At 43.2% G+C, this 17,305-nt stretch overlaps 1 protein-coding gene across 4 annotated transcripts in view; it reads right to left on the bottom strand.

The window, feature by feature from the left end:
* The window catches only part of SETBP1 (SET binding protein 1), a 375,356-nt gene extending 372,115 nt beyond the window's left edge, over positions 1–3,241 (bottom strand). For 3 of the 4 annotated variants that reach the window (XM_030847934.2, XM_070047000.1, XM_070047001.1), the window contains exon 1: positions 3,106–3,241. The gene's annotated coding sequence lies outside the window, so the exon portion shown is untranslated. Of the gene's footprint in view, positions 1–2,459; positions 2,515–3,105 lie in introns of those variants that run through there. The other variant, XM_060310615.1, reaches the window with a different exon arrangement.
* Positions 3,242–17,305: the final 14,064 nt, after the last annotated feature.

Below are 17,305 nucleotides of genomic sequence, written 5' to 3'. Positions count from 1 at the left end.
TCCAGAGGAAAGTGCCTACCTATTTATTTCTTCTTCAGCAAACTCCTGCCTCTCCCCACTGACCATTTTCAACTAAACTTTCTACAGAGATTCCAAGCACTGTTCTCTCTTTGCCCCCAGCCCTCATTTAGGTCAGGTGATTTACAAACTAGCTTGCCATGAATAATAAATGCACTCACAGGACCAGAAGCCCTCGTGGCACCACCAAAGGGGCTCCTTGGTTCACTCAGGTACACCCCTAGGACTCCCCTGTGTGAACTCCAGAACTGGGCCTGCCAGCAGTGCCTTCCTATGGGATGTTCTGATGTTAACATACGAAAGATTGGATTACACTCCTTCACTTGCCTACCCCATTCGTGAACATATAAGGCAGTTGATATTTTCTCCCAGGCTCTGAGTGGCCCCCTTCGGAACCACATCATTGCCTCTCAGCCACTCCTCCTTATGTTCACTACAAGCCATCCCATCCCCCACCTCCAATTTGTTTATTCCAGTGACACATCTATTTTCCCTGCTAAGGTAGACAAGTCTGTTTCCCTCCTGTGGCTCCCAATAGCATTCACTCACCACCTCCTCCCCCCAGCCCCGCTCAGGTTACTATAGTGGCTAGCAGCTCCCAGAGCCCAGCTCTAACACCAATTCAACTTCCAAAGACTAAGACTTTTCTTTCCTTAATGGGGGAGGGGAGATGGTGTGCAAAGCAGCACTTTCTGAGTACCTGGTCTCCTATCTTCTCAGGCTACATATACCCTGGAGTTTGCAAATACTCTGTGTTTAACCATATTCTTCTGATCTGTCCTGAAGCCCTTCTTTGGTAGCAGGCAAAGCAATTAAGTACAGAGGAAAATACTGCATCTTCAGCTTAACTGAAACCTGGGACTTCCGAGACAGGGCAAAAGATATCACTCCTCCCTCCACTAGTCTTGGGATGGCAGAAACCACAGAAAGCAGGAGAAAGGGGAGGGAGTGACCTGGGATTGTAAACTGGCTACATTTTAAAGTGCTACAAACTTTCTCCTCCCTCAGAGGCCCCTGGACAGCTGGCTCCGCCTCCCTATCCCAGCCAGACAACATCCAACTGGGGTGTGTGAGGATAACTCTCCCAGACCATCCTGGTCTGGCCCCAGTGTTGCAGATGTGGCCTGCATAGAACACCCTTCCTCTCCTCTCCACGTCCTTCTTTCCCAAACGACTCCTGCCCCTCCAAAACACACGAGTGTGTGTGTGTGCACACATACACACACGTTTTGAGGATAAGGATGGATTAGGAAGGGCACATCTGATTTACCTGTGTAAACTACAGGAGGGTAAAAGATGGGGCAGGACTGCCAGATAGTTTTGGCAATAGCAACTTTATGAAGTTAGTTTTTGCATAAAACTACAGGAAAAGAAGAAAAACAGGATGAAGAGTAAAGGAATGAAAAGGAAGAGAATAACAAATAATGTAAGAGGAAAATAAGTAATATTAGTATCTCCATAAATACCATAGACTCCAACTAACTTTAGGAAAAAAGATGTGGATAGTGATGAAGGGGACGGGGAAGCTTGGAAGGAAAAGTAGCTGTGGTAGAATTCCAAAATAAACTGCCCTTTCGGAGGAGAGCTTCTGCAGGGATACAGAGAAACACAAATTGGCCTTTTAGCATTAGATGCCAACCATGAGATTATCAGGACAGTTTATTTGAAGCGGAAACGAATCGGAAATCCTTCCCTGAACAGTCCTCCTAGACCAACATACACACCCTCAGAACCCACAGAGACACACATAAAGAATAAATGCAGCATCAGGGGGCAATAAGAACCCGCTCCCCACACTCCCAGCACCTCTAGCCTCATCTCATACTTCCAACTGCACAACTTTCCGATCTCCAAAGAAAATACTTCCAGCTGGATCCTATTTCAGAATTGTAACTGGTGTGGGTTGTGATAGGAGGGGTGTGTGCAGCCTGTAGGGGATGGGGACTGGAAGACAGCATTTCGGTAGTTCCTTATTTTTGTAGAGCCAGCATGCTCTACCGATCAGAAATTGCTATTACCCAACAATGCTTCCATCACAAATACACACCAAAAACAGCATCAGCGTTATCACCATTTTGCTAAAGATCTGCCCAGTCCAGTTTACCTGACTTTGTCTCTGTGGAACTTCTACAGTATTTTAGTCAAAGAGATAATCGTTTGAAAGACAAAAACAATAAATCGATACTGAAGTGTTCCCTTTCAAGAGTTATTTCCCACTGGAAACCACCGAACGGGGAAGCCTGTCGTTAATTCCCAAGACCACGGCTCCTCTAGAAACACACACAATGCGTGCTTTCAAAAAAGGCATTCGTCTGCTTTTAAGGGAATTCCTGTCTTTTCAGAGTCCCCAAACCAGAGAGCACGAGAAAGAGACTCAGATCCATTGATTAAGATTTTAAGAAAAAGACTAACACAGAGCCACGACGCAAGCACACACCAACCTTAGCCGGCTGGACCACTTCTTCCCTGTTCTTCTTTCTATTAACGACACGTTAGATTCTGATACATTCCCCCCCCACCCCCCCAAAAAAATCTAACTAGATACAATGTAGCTCTCTAGCTCCACTTAACCTGCAAGTTACAAAGAGAGAGAGAAAAAAATATCCTGCCGCCTTCCCACCCCTTTCCCTCCCCCCTCCCCCTCTCTAGTCCACTCCGCCAACGCCAAACCCGCCAGCCCCGGCAGTCAGCGGCCGGACTGAGGGAGGGTGCAAAAGGCGTGGGGAGGGAGAAGGCCGGGGTCGGGGGCGGTGGGGGGGGGATCAGATTAGGCCAAACTCAATAAGGTCCCAGACCTCCAGCCCAACGCCGCCACCAACGAGTCACTTCAAATGAGCCAGCATCTCTGCCCACCGCCGGCGGGCCGTAATCGCGCCCATCCTCGGCAGCCTCGCCGGGACCGGCATCCCGCCCCTTCGGCCCGGTCTCCCCCTTCCCATCGGTGCAAAGTCAAAGCCCCGGCGAGGCAGCTTTAACTTTTTCATGCAGGGAACACACACCGCCCCCGACCTCGAGCGTGCGGCGGCCCGCGGCGTGGCTGGAGGCTGGGCGCCGGGCTCCCGGGCCAAGGTCGCCGCGCGTGCTCACCCACGTCCCGGCGACTCCGGCTCCGCTGGCCCCGGCGCTCGCTAGATCCCGGCTCCCGTCGCTCGCCCGAGCCCCCGAAGGTGCTGCTGCGGCAACTCCATGGCGATGAGCATCTGTCACACGGCGAGCCGCGGGCTGGCCACCCTCGCTCGGGGGGCGCCGGGGCCCCCGGGCGCCCGGAGGCGGAGGCGAGCGGCGGGCGCCCCGGCCGGCCCCGCGCTTCCCGCCCGGCGCTGCCGCCTGCGCCGCGCCACCGATTTACGGAGAGAGATATCAAGGGGGAAAATGGCGTCTCCGGAGCCCGAGGAGTCCTGGAGTAATCACATTCACACACACACGCCCGCACGCACACACTCGCACACCGCGCGCCGCGGGCCTGGCTAATTTTAGCAGGAGCCCCCCCACCCCCCAAATTATATATATCCCAGTCTCTCCAATCAATGCTATTTTTTTTTCTTTTCTTCAAAGGATGGATTGGAGCCTTAAAAAATGTTGCCGGGTTCGGGCTCGCAGGAGGCGGCGCGCGGAGGGCGAGGGCGCTTTTGCTGAGCTGTGCAGTTCGGTCCGCGGCGCCCGGCGGCCCAGCCCGCCAGCCTGTCCGCCCGCGGTCGCTAGTGCTGCCGCCGCCGCCGCCGCCGCCGCTCCATGGCCGCGCCCGACCCGCGCCCCCGCCGCGTCCCCTCGCCACCCGCCCGCGTCCCCGGCGAGCGCTGGAGTGGGGTCGGGCCCGAGTGGCTGCCTCCCGCGCCCTCTCCCGAGTCCCGGAGTCCTAGTGAAAGGAAGGGGGAGGGCGCGGGCGGGGGAGGGGGAGGATCGGAGCGGCAGCGCGGCGGAGCCGAACGGGGACAGCCACCCCGCGATCTGCCTCGGAGGGGATGCGGGAACCCACACCGCTCGAACAGCCGATCGGGGGCCGCTTCCCCGACTTGAGCCGGGGGAGGCACAGCCAGTAACAGGCGAGCGACCTCTCCCTTCACCCTCCTGCAGTGAATTTCTGTGAATTTCGATCAATTGGAGGGAGTGGGGCTTGTGCCCGGGGAGAAGGAAAACACTTCGTGGAGGCGGACCGGGGACCCCTCGCCGCCCTCGCGCCCCTCCCGCTCCCCTACGCCCTCGAGGCCCAGTGGCTCTGCGCGTCGGAGTCCGCCGCGGAGACTGGGCTGCCGCGGGGACCGCCGCGGGCTCGGCACCGGCTCCCGGGCTCAACACTGCCACTATCTGACACAACAGGAGCAGTGTTGGGGGAACTGCGCGCCGAGGCGCGAGATGTGATAGGCTCTGAAACTGGGTGCATTTTTTTAACCTGGTAATTACATTTCAGGGGGTTATATTTTTGTTAAGCGACATGTATGCATTCAGATGCTTATGTGCATTTTCTCGTTATTCACCAAAATTCGACAGTTGATGAGGGGAAAGACACTGAGAGATGACGTTGGCATGCAATTCTCTATTAAGGATGGTGAAAAGAATAAGGTGGAATGTCTTCAGTTCATACAAAATAGTGGTATTTTAATCTCTTTGACTATTTGTATTGGGGCTGCAAAAGTGGACCTATTCAGGCCACTCAGTTGCAACCCCAGGCAACTGAGGAATGTAACCCCTCAGGGGTGTTTCTACATTATAGGACAGATAGGGATTCAGGAAGGTTTGCAAGTGGTTTTGCTTAAAGACCTTGTGTAGAGTTTACTCAGACCTCGGATTGTGAGAGAACTCCTGCTTACCACGTTTTATATTGAGAGTTCTGGGACTTTGGATTGAGGAATGATTCGGTAGTGATTGGGAATGACCCCCACCAACCACATCAGCCACTGAAGACCTGGGTCGCCTGCTCGTGTGAATTGTCACAGAGCTTCTTCACTCTCATCACTCTTTTCAGAGGAACGATGTAATGAAGTACAGCAACGGAGACTGGCTCTGAGGACCCCGTAACTCCCATGTTGGTCCATGTCCCTGGATCAGGTTCAGTCTGATTCTGAAAAGATCACTGCCCTCTGACCAAAGTGCCCTTGCTGTCTTCTTTTTTTCAGAGAAATGTTCTGATTGGCCAAAAACGTTTCCTCTGTTACTCATCACTGCAAGACCTCTGTTAGAGCAATGTTTCAATAGGTCTTCTCTTACCCCTATACTGGAGTACTCTTTTTATTAGTGGGAAGGTAATGCTTAATTAGAAAAGAAAATCAGCAGGACATATGAACTGATAATAGAAATAAAGATCTAGGCACAAAATTTGATATCAAAAACAAAGATTCTGTGCAATCAGATGACTTTTGCCTGATTCCTTCTGTACCTAGATTTCTGAAATCCTATACCAAAGCCCACAGAGGACTAAGATAGCATGTGGGTTTTTGCCTACACTTTCCAAATGGAGAAACTGAGCTCCAGAAATCAGAAGGATGTGCCCATGAGCATACGGCTGGCTGGTGTCATCTGAGCCAGAACTAAAGCTTGTTGCCCAAGTCTTTTCCCTTCTTAACCTTAGCATATTTACAGGGTCTTCCATCCTGTGTTGTGTTTCTTTGAAGAGCAGCTCAGAGAGCACATGGCATATTAAAAATTCACTATAATAGATGGTAAGTCTACAGCATTATGGTGCAGTAAAAGTTTACCTGAGAGATCACTTAGTCAAACCCCATCATTTTAAAATTGAGGAAACAGAGACAGAGATGCAGTGGACTGCTCCAAGTCATTAAATTAAGGCAAAGCCATAAACAGACTCTATATCCTGTGACTTCTCAGTCAATGTTCCTTCCATACATGTAGCCCATTTTTTGATCATGAGGGTGAGAGGAGGGGAAGGAAAGGGGGGTCTTCTCACTCTTTGTTTTATATAGCTATATATAAAGCACACATACATATGCACATATATATATATGTATATCTACATATACTAATATGCATTACATATACTGTATTTTGGATATATTTTAAATTTTAAGCATATAATAACATTAATAATATAATAATATAATTTTTGTATATAATAATAAGGGATTCCTGAAAAAACTAAAACCACACCCCTGAACAATATGTTTATTGATGGAATGGGACCTGTATTCAAATCCTAGCTAAATATCACAGGAATTCTTTTTTTTTTTTTTTTTTCGGTACGCGGGCCTCTCACTGCTGTGACCTCTCCTGTTGCGGAGCACAGGCTCCGGATGACACAGGCTCAGCGGCCATGGCTCCCGGGCCTAGCCGCTCTGCGGCATGTGGGATCTTCCCGGACCGGGGCACAAACTCGTGTCCCCTGCATCAGCAGGCGGACTGTCAACCACCACGCCACCAGAGAAGCTCCACAGGAATTCTTATCTTCTTTCCCTGGTAGGCCACTTTTTGGTTATCTGAGAACCAGATCCTAAAACACCAGAAAGTCCGAAACTAGTAAAGAAGTTGGTCTGAAAATTAGTGCCATGCAATTTTAAGATACTTATTCCCAATGCCCCAGGATCCTTGAGAAAATAAAGGGGCAATCTGAACAGCTGACGGGAATACACACAACACACATCTCTTAGTCCTACAGTCTCCAATGTCAGCATCTTGCAGTCACTCAGCAAATAATTATGTAGCATGAATTATACCAGACAAGATGGTAGCAACTAGAGATTCAAACTCAGAATTCACAACCCAGTGGTAGAGACTGACATGCAAACTTCTAACTACATCTAATATATGGAAATATCAGAAAGGAGATGTTTACAAAGTACACAGAGCACAGATGCAGAAATAGTAGAAGGGTGAAGTCATAAACCATATCTTCTTGAGAACTGCTGCACATTTATTACGGGTTGGGTTGGTCAAAAATTTCCTTCTGTTTTAAGGTAAAAATAAGAGACACACTTTTCATTTTCACCAAGAACTTTATTGAACAACGTATTCGCCATTTTGTTCCACTACCTTCTGCCATTTTTCAGGCAACTTCATAATTCCATCTTCCCAAATCTTTTTATCTTTTTGAGCAAAGAACTCTTCCAGGTGCCTTTCACAATCTTCCAGGAAATTGAAAACTTTCCATTAAGAGAATTTTGTAAAGATCAAAATAAATAGAAATCTGAAGGTACAATGTCTGGTGAATACGGCAGATGAGTCAGAACTTCCCAGCCAAGTTGTAACAATTTTTGCCTGGTCATCAAAGAAACATGCAATCTTGCATTATCCTGATGGAAGATTATGTGTTTTCTGTTGAGTAATTCTGGACGCCTTTCATCCAGTGCTGCTTTCAGTTGGTCTAAATGGGAGCAGTACTTGTTGGAATTAATTGTTTGGTTTTCTGGAAGGAGCTCATAATAGAGGACTCCCTTCCAATCCAATCATATACACAACATCACTTTCTTTGAATGAAGACTGGCCTGTGGTGTGGTTGGTGGTGGTTCATTTCACTTGCCCCACAATCTCTTCCGTTCCACATTATTGTACAGTAACCACTTTTCATCGCCCATCACAATTTGTTTTAAAAATGGAATGTTTTCATTATGTTTAAGTAGAGATTCATATGTGGAAATACGGTCAAGACGGTTTTTTTCTCTTAACTAATGTGGAACCCAAACATCAAAGCGATTAACATAACCAAGCTGGTGCAAATGATTTTCAACGCTTGATTTGGATATTTTGAGTATGTCGGCTATCTGCTGCGTGATATAACATTGACTGTTCTCAATTAATGTCTCAATTTGATCGCTATCAACTTCAACTCATCTACCTGACTGTGGAGCATCATCCAGCGAGAAATCTCCAACACGAAACTTTGCAAACCACTTTTGACATGTTTGATCAGTCACAGCACTTTCTCCATACACTGCACAAATCTTTTTTGTGTGTTTCAGTTGCGTTTTTACCTTTCTTGAAATAATAAAGCGTAATATGCTGAAAATGTTGATTTTTTCTTCCATCTTCAATATTAAAATGGCTACACAAAAATTCACCAATTTTGGTAAGTTTTTATTAAATGCATGCTGATATGACAGTTGTCACAATACAATCTAACAAAACTGTTTTGAACGAAGTTCATGACAACTAAGTGCTACTAGAGCCATCTTACGGAAAAACCCAAACAAACTTTTTGGCCAACCCAATATCTATTTAACATACATATTTCTTTTTCCACTTTTTACACATATACCTTTTTTCCCCCTATAACCTGTTTTTCCAACCAAAGGTAAAAGTTTTGAGGACAGGGCTGTTCCTTGCACACGCAATGTCAATAAATATAGGCAAGAATAAATGTCCCCTTGATATCACCAAATAACTGACTTGCTGCCAGCTGGGCTGTTGCTCTGTGCTTTAGGCATCCCTGTGACTAACTGGTAAAATGATCATAATAGTACCCCCTCACTCCAGGCTCCACACAAGAGATACTGCAAGGAGCTGCAAGTTAATCATGTCCCTACATGGCTTGAGAGCTAGATAAAAGGCATATATATAAGCAATGTGTAGTTCAAAGTACAAAGGTTGGTCATGTCATTTTCACATCTCTGAAACTAAAGGTAGAAAGAAATGAGTCAAACGCATCCATTATTCCTTTGTAAGAAGTTGAGATCAAATTGTATAATCAAATCCTCAGAGCCAGTCATCTTCCCTTCTTCAGTTCAAATACTGTATTGATTCTCACCTTTTTAGAAAATGAAGTAGTATTATCTAGTGTAGTGCTTCTCAACACTTATTGTGAATCAGAATTACCTGAGGGAATTACTGATGCTTGAGACCCATATTGATTTAATTGGTCTTAATAATAATAAATGCCCTGGGTGCTTCTAATATGCAACCAGCATTGATAATCACTGACCCAATAGAAAGGGCATGCCCCATAATGTGATCAGGATACTTCGAAAGCTCCTATCCTCTTAAGTTAGGTAGCATTAACCAACGGAGGTGATAGCCACAGTGAATTGTAGTGATTTTTGGAGTTTGGGAGCAATTCTGGAAATGTAAAAATTGGGAGTATGTTCCAACAATGTAAGGAAAAGACCACAGACCAAATTGTTAAGGAGACTAACTTCTAAGCTTATTTAGAAAGTCCTCTCATCTCTCTGACTCTAGGATCCCACTTTTGAAAAAGGAAGGGTATATTAAAGTCTTCTGAGGACCAAGCCAGCTGTAAAATTCTCTCCATTTTTGATTCCGGGACACAAGAGAGTCCCAATAGGACAGTGAGAACATATTGGGAACAGTCAGAGTGGGATGTGAAAGCTGTCCTTAAATGTAAGAAAGACATTTTGGGAAAATAAGGATTAGTTTGTTTGACTCTGCTCTATAGGGCATAGCAAGCCACAATCAGCTCAGGTAATGAAGAGGCAAATCTCAGCTCAATATAATGGAATGTAAGATGATTCCATGATTGGACCTAAGAGAACAGATCATCTTAAATAGTAATGAGCTCCCTGCCTTGAGAAGTGTTCAGGGGAAGATTGTGTACCCTTATTTTTCACTTCCCCCAACCACAATCTGTGAACTCCTTGAGGTCAAGGGCTTTGCATTATACCTCCGTATTGTCACTGAATAAAATTGTACCTGGAGCCCAGCGTACATCCAGTAAGAGTTCATGGAATGTCAAAAATAGTTAACAGTCAATATGATATGGAGCCAATTGGTCAGAATGTATACTGACACATGGCCTTGCTCAGCCAGTTGATATCTCTTTAGTTTTTGGACCCTTTGGAGGTTCAGGAGGGACAGGATGATACAGTGAAGGGTATGGGGTAAGTTTGGAGCAATAGTTATTTAAAAATTCTAATATTTTAACACCATCAGGCCTATCCATGTATATTAGATTAACATTGGTTTTATATCATGAAAAATGAAAGAAAGAATGAATCAATTAATAAAAGCTACAGTGGAGAGATAGATACTGATAAACTTGGACTCTAGTCCTGTTCTGCCATTAACTGGCTGGGTGAAGCTGAAGACATTATTTCAGCCCCCTCTACCTTAGTTTCTTCATGTGTAAACTGAGAACCATAATCTTATCCTAAGGTATCAATCATCATGAGTCTTACTGGAAATATCAGATATAAAGTTACATTGCAAGTTAAATAATTCTGTTCAAATACTGGTTTTGATAATTAAATATGATGTGGACATTTAAATCACTGCCTCCGGATGCAGCCTAATTCTACCCGCCTCCGAGGATCACAATGTATTTTTCTCTCTTCTAGGAAGTGAGAAGGCAATTTTTACTCCTGATTACTCCCACCCCAGCCCCACTTTGGAAAGGGCTCTTCTCTCCAGTGGCTTCCCCTTATGCTACTGTGGTTGCTAAGCAACAAGGAGCTAAGCAGGAACAAAATGTAATTGTCCCAGGAAGGGAATTCCAGGTCTGACAATGACTGGATTGCAGTTTTGGAATCCTTGCCTTCCTGGTTGCAAGAAATTCACTACAGGAAGATTTCTCATCACGTGGTTCCTTCTGCAGATGCTCCAAGAGACCAGGTTTCACTACTTGAAAGGTGGGGGAAGGAGCATTTTTCTGGGTTTTCATTTTCTGGCTCCCTGGCACATTTTTTTCACTGTGATTTCAGAGTGCCCCACATCTGCAGCAAGATTTGGAATTTTCACAATTCTTAACTGAGCCTTAGGAGCCCAGCTATAAGGAATTTATGTTTATATCACTATGTATGGCACAGGAGCCGAAAGGAGATCTGGGAGGAATACCAAAGGGGATGTAGGCTCTTCGTTGCCCCTAAAAATCCATCTACTTGGGCTAAAACAGACAGAAGTATGCACAGAAATGTGTTGTAAGGATGGCTTGTTTATATTGAAGGGAATTTATTGAAAAGCTAAAGAGGAACCTCACGGAAGGCAAAAATAGGAAGTACACCAGGCCTTGTGGGAACTGGGAAGTTGCCAGGCAGCTCCTCTCTCTCTCCCTCTCCAGGATCACACTGTCTCTTGTCCGTGCCTCTTTTTATCTATCTGTTTTATCCTTTCAGAGACAAATTCTCTCTGCAAGCTGCTTAGTTTTGCTCCTTCACAGCTTTGGCATTTATCTGACTTTAGTTTACCCTATCCTCCATGACAACCCTCACCTGCCATCCTTTCTGTGATTCCATTTCCTCATAGAAAAATATCTGATTGCCTCCCAGTGCATCAAAGGGACATTCCTGGGACCCATGACTGTGGCCAAGGGGCTGGCACACACATGGCTCTACAGCCTTAAGCATTTCTTCAGGAGGACTATAGGGAATGTATCTATGATGGGGCCTGGGCTGGACTTGAACTCCAGGAATATTTAGAATGAAGAGCTAAAACTCTCAGGAAACTTAGGTTTCCAGCACCAAGGTCATCTTGCAACATGGGAAGAACTTGAGCTTTGAGGTTAGACAGGCTTGGGTTTGACTCACTCTGAGAAAAACTAGACAGGCTACTTCTAGTAGCCCTGATCTTCTTCTTGATCTTTTACTTCTAGTAGACTTGATCTTCTTCATCTGAAAAAAATATGCCTACTCCTAGTAGCATCAAATCTTTAGGGTTTTAGTGAGGATTAAGTGCAGTTAAATGAGATAATGTATGAAAAGACCTATGTGGCCAAGATTATGCTAGATACTATAAAAAAGTACAGAAGATACATAGCATAGTTTTTGGTCAATAAACTTTCATAGAGAAACTACTGTGTTTGACCTGTACTTTTTACTAGGCATACAAAAACTATTAAGATGTGTCCTTTACCTTGAGAAATTTCAGTCTAGCAAAAGAGACCCAGGCAATGTTAGAACCCGACTGTCATTCCACCCTCTTCATTTCTTAGTGGTTGGACCTGAAGACCAGATTGACTCATTCTTGACCTCTTGCCCAAGGCCAACTCTAGCTATTAATAGCAGGAGAGTCTTCTGTATGCAGCTTTTCCCTGACCTCATGCAGCCTGCAATCAAATTTTGGCAGACAAGATTACATGTGAACCAGTAAATTAAAAATACAAACTGTGCCTGCTACTGACAAATGTAAAGTTGCAGAAGGGATTCCCTCATAGGAAAGAGATTAGGTGAGATGATCTTTAAAGTGCTGTCTATCCACATGATGCTATGAAACTAAGAGTTGAAAAGAAAAAGAAATCCAAGTAAGCTACAGTTAAAATAGAAGCCTTTACAGTCAACTTGAACTTCCTGAAAAAAAAAAAAGGACATAGATCAAGAGGAAACTGGGTAGTTCAGTATGGGTAGCTCAGTTTTACCATGTGATAAATTATAAGCATGTGGAAGTGTCAGCTCATTATTGCTGTTTGGAGTTGTCTCATGGCTTGACCAATGTCATATGAACATTAGAAAGACCTAATGCTCATATGGGGAGGACAGCTTGGGTAAACATTAATTTGAGCCATGCTTCATCACCAATGGGTTCATTCTATACTTGAGTTGGAATCCACAGAATCCCTCTTTGCCCCTTGATAGTTAAGCTATTAATGTCAGTACACCTATCAAATATAGAGCTCTGGATCTTGACACTAGGTAGATCTTCAAAATGGCTTTGGTTTAAACCCAGTTGCAAATGATTCAGCACAAGGGCCATGAAATGGAACCAGCTAAGGAAGCTGAAACAAAGTGCTCAAAGTTACAGCACTAGCAGAAACTAACACACCATTTTAAAGCAATTATACTCCAATAAAGATGTTAAAAAAAAAAGTTACAGTACTAGTTTGTGGAACTGGGCTTCGAAGCTCAGTAGTCTGAGTCCAGAGCCCACCCTCTTATTCACAGACCCATACAGCTGCTCTCTTGCAATAATGCATAGCCAGGAAGCAGCACAGAGACACCTGGATGTTCCTTAAATCACCTCTTCAGAATGTATTGAATGAGCTTGTTGATTTCAGCCTTCTAAATAAAAAAAAACATAGTAACATTAAAACTTTGAATTATAGAGCTGGCAGGTTCTTTAGGGATCATTTGGACCAAGAAATTCATTTTAGAGATGAGACAAAATTGAGAACCAGAAAGATAAACTGATAAATGTCCCAAATTTCCATGCAGGTGACAAAGCCAGGTTTAGAAACCAGCACAATGGACTGGCAATTCCAGAGCCCTTCCCATTATACTCAGCTGCCAGGGCTTTAGTTTTACCCTCTGCAGACCAACTCAGACTAGGAAAAAGAGAACTAAGAATTAGGAGGTTCACCAAATGAGCATACCCATGAACCTCCAAAACAAGGAGATTTGGGCATGTTCTCTTTGAGAAAATAATTTGGCATATACTTTTGTGATTGTCCATTTTTACTCCAAATTGTAGCTCAGAGGAAAGAAAATAGGGTTGAATGCTTCATGATTAGACTGATATTCTCTCAGCAATTACTCTAATTTTTGACTTGTAATAATTGAGAGTAAGAAGACATATTAGAGGAAAGTAGAAGAAAAAATATTTAGAGAAGTAAAGAATAAGCTGTAAGTATGAACTTGCATGTCGGATATTTCTGAAAACAGTTGGTAAAGCAAAATCAATTATAATGTCATATATTCATACTGAAAGATATCGGATTCATCCACCCATCTTGCAAGCCACTGGGTATAGAGCATAATGATAAGCACTATGAGATGTATAAAGAAGGGTAGTATACCATCCCAGCATGGGAAGCACTCTCAATCTAGACAGGAACTCACAAGCTTTAGTTTCAGGTCTGCAGAGAAGTTGATTCAAGATGATTCTAAGTTCAATCAGAAATAATGACCAAATACAATAACTTACAACTTTGCTTGTCCAGATCTTCAGTTAATTTTACTAAGGCAATCATTTTCTGAACATCTCACATAGTATTATAAATAAATGATTTCCCTTGTAGACGATATTTGGGTACCCATATTTGATTATATTGTCTGTAATCAATCTGTATCATCTGCTATTTAAAATTAGAAGAAACTGGCATGCAGGATGAACGTCCATCAGGCCCTAAGACTTTCTACAATCAATTAAATTATTTGTGTGTGTATTTGTATTTCCAACCTAGTTCTCAGTTTCTCAACAGTCAATTCCTTCTCTCTAGACAATAAGGTAATGTGTACAAAATACTAAGCACAGTGGTTAATGGGCTGGCAAGTAGGCAGATGGGAATAGTTTCCATTTATCTTACCCACCTAGATTATCTTTTTTTAAAAGTTGAAGTATAGTTGGTTTACAATGTTGTGTTAGGTGTTAGTTTCAGGTGTACAGCAAAGTGATTCATATACATATATTCTTTTCCCTATTCTTTTCCGTTATAGGTTATTACAAGATATTGAATATTCTTCCCTGTTCTATACAGTAGGTCCTTGTTTGTCAATTTTACATATAGTAGTGTTAGATTATCTTTCTCTGTCTTCTGTTTGAACTATCTTTTCTTCAGGTAACTCAAAATTCTGCTTATGGTGATATACCATCCTTTGGAGATTATTACTATCTGTATCTAATGCTTTAACCATGGGAGCAACCTGTATATAGTTGCAGAGTTGTGATACATAATACAATTATCTCAAACTAATATACTCAAGTTTGAAAGAACAAAGGATAAATGAAATGAGCAAATTAATAAAATTTAATTTTGTTTAACCTTAGTGCATAAGATAAGCATTGGCTTGTTTATATAATGCTGTTCTTTAAATAAGGGTGCCACCCTGTGAAAGTGGTGACTAAGCATTTTCGCTAGTTCAGACACAAGACTGATAAAAAGCAATTCTATTTCATATCTAAAGATTCATGTATTTTTTAGTTGTGCCAGGATAGGTGTGTAAAGGGTCAGAGCTTAGTGTTATATCTGTTCAGAAGGTGTGGCAGACTTTGCGGGGGAAGCCCCCTGAAAGCAGTGGATCAGCCATATAGGCAGGGCAAGCTTCCAACAGAGATATAAATGTTTAGTCACAACTTCTATAAAGGGTCAACGATAAAGCTGTGGGTGTGCCAACAGGCAGGCAGAGCATGATGAAAGTGAATCCAGGGCAGCAAAACTCTGCAGGTAACATCTGCGAGATTTGTTCATGGCTTGGGAGAAAGAGGAGACTGTCAGAGTAAGAAAGGGACCCAGATCAAACCAGTTCATTAGAAATGGTAGTCATAATAGAGATTAAAGCTAAAGTGGAGTCTTCTGAGCCCACTGTAGAGTGGTGATGCCCAAGAAGGTATCTATGGCTCTGAAACTCAAATGGAGGGACTCTGGCAGTCAGAATGAAGCCCGGGTGGAGCAGTGAGTCCTGTCAAATATTAGTACAGGAATTGACTATCCTGGGAGGAAATCAAATATTCAGCATCAGATCATGTCAGGTGGTCCCAACATTACTTGCACAATGATTGGATTCTAAGCATCACCCTATCGCTTAAAGAAGAGAATGGAGAGACTGGAATGGTTGAACTTTTATGTAGAAATCAATCTGTCTACTATGGAAAGGTGAGGAAGATACCAGCAGAAGAACTGAGATGTCAGAGAGATGTTGTTAAAAAGGTCCTTATATGTTGTAAATACAATTTCATTTATATTAGGAAACAGCTTCTACCCAGGGTCTAGCTTTAGTTAGTTGGTTTCAAGAGTAAATTTTTAAAATTTGCTAACTTAGAAAAAATTAGAATTGAATCTAATTGAATATGGATTAATATGAATTAGTATGAATACAAGTGTTCTGTTTTGCCAGTGGATTTTAAGTGAATCAGGAAGAGAAACAAGCATTTTACTTCAGCATTTTCAAAGTATTTATTGAATAGCAACTACTGCTAGAGACTTTCCTTACCGTGGATTTCTCTCTTGCTGCAACTCCTCCTCAACAACTGATACCTACCACCACCACCACTGCCCCATAATCTTCTGCATGGGTTATATTCTGTATTTTTCACCAATCCCTTTCTACAGTGCCTGGTTAAAGTACTTGTCTACCTAGTCCTTACCACCCTAAAGAGGGGCTGCCAGAAACATGGGGTTCTACCTGCCCATGTATACTGAGTTAGGAGACTCTGCCCTTGCAGAGGTAGGAAGGAGAAGCCCAGAGACGAAGAGCAGGTCAGCTCAGAACAGTCAAGAGTTTTGGCCAGGGAAGGCAATGGCTAGCTTAATCATTTTCTACAGTGGTAGATATCAGATTATTTGCAACCTCCAGCCAGGCTCCTCCCAATTTTTATCCCTTCTACTCTCTTAATGATATTCCCAAGCTCTCTCTACCCTTCTACATGTCTCCACTGGCTAAGCAGGGCTTAAGGTTATGATTTACGCTGACTTACAGTAGGCTTTTGGTTATGTGGAGAGATAAATAGACTTCTACTTCTGGCTCTAATGAAGTGGCTGGTATCATACCTACCCACCCTCTAAGAACAAAGCACATCTGTTTGAAGGGATTTGATAGCATCTAAGGAAGCCAAAACATGAAGTGTCAGGATCCCCAAAAGAAGGAAAAGGTGTTGAGGAAAGCCAGATACTCTGCCCTGTTTTGTTCCCTCGAGACATTTGCTGATTCAGAAACCCTACGTGGAGTAAGGGTCCGAGTAACCAAGCAGAAAGGAGTAACTAAAAAGCAGAAAAGCTGAGTAGGGTCTGAGTATGTCATGAGGCTGGCAGACAAAAAAAGTAGTTTAGGACTTCAAAGGCAGCCAGGACTTGAGGAGCCAGAGTCGCAGAGAGAAGTACAGCACAGAGAAGTAAGCTCTTGTACTAATGTTCCTCTCACAGAATGTGATGATTCCTAAGGAATATGTAGCATGGGAATAAAAGTATTCTAATTCAGGCCCCACTGAGAAAGATGGATTCTGGTAAATATTCCCACACTTTCATTTGGAATCGTGGAAGTCTCTCATTTTAGGAGTAAGGGTAAACTAAAAAACTACTTACAATATTAGAAGCCCAGCTCCAAATTAATTCAATATCTGATTAAATTAAAGTGAACAGCCTGCAGGAATCAAAAGAACATTCTCTCTGGAGGAAAATAACATGAATTAGAACTTCTGTAATTTTTATACACATGCCAGATGTGGCATCAATCAAAAGGTAGCAGGCATTCAAGGAGATGGAGAAAAGAAAAAATAGACAATTAAAACTGAGTAAAAATTGATTCAGATTTGGAATTATCAGACATGGACTATAAAATAATTGTGATTAGCATATTAAGAAAAAAAAGAAAAGTTGCAGAATTTCACCAGATCCATACTTTTCACTGAAAAAAGAAACAGAAATTGTAGAAGAAGAAAACTCAGAAACAGAAAGTAAGTTCTCTATAAATGGGTTCAGTGGCCAACTAGATACAATTTAAGAGAGGAATGGTAAACTGGAAGTTAG

This window comes from Globicephala melas, chromosome 13 (assembly GCF_963455315.2).
Source record: "Globicephala melas chromosome 13, mGloMel1.2, whole genome shotgun sequence".
Classification (NCBI taxonomy): domain Eukaryota; kingdom Metazoa; phylum Chordata; class Mammalia; order Artiodactyla; family Delphinidae; genus Globicephala; species Globicephala melas.
This window is presented reverse-complemented; position numbering and strand designations above follow the sequence as displayed.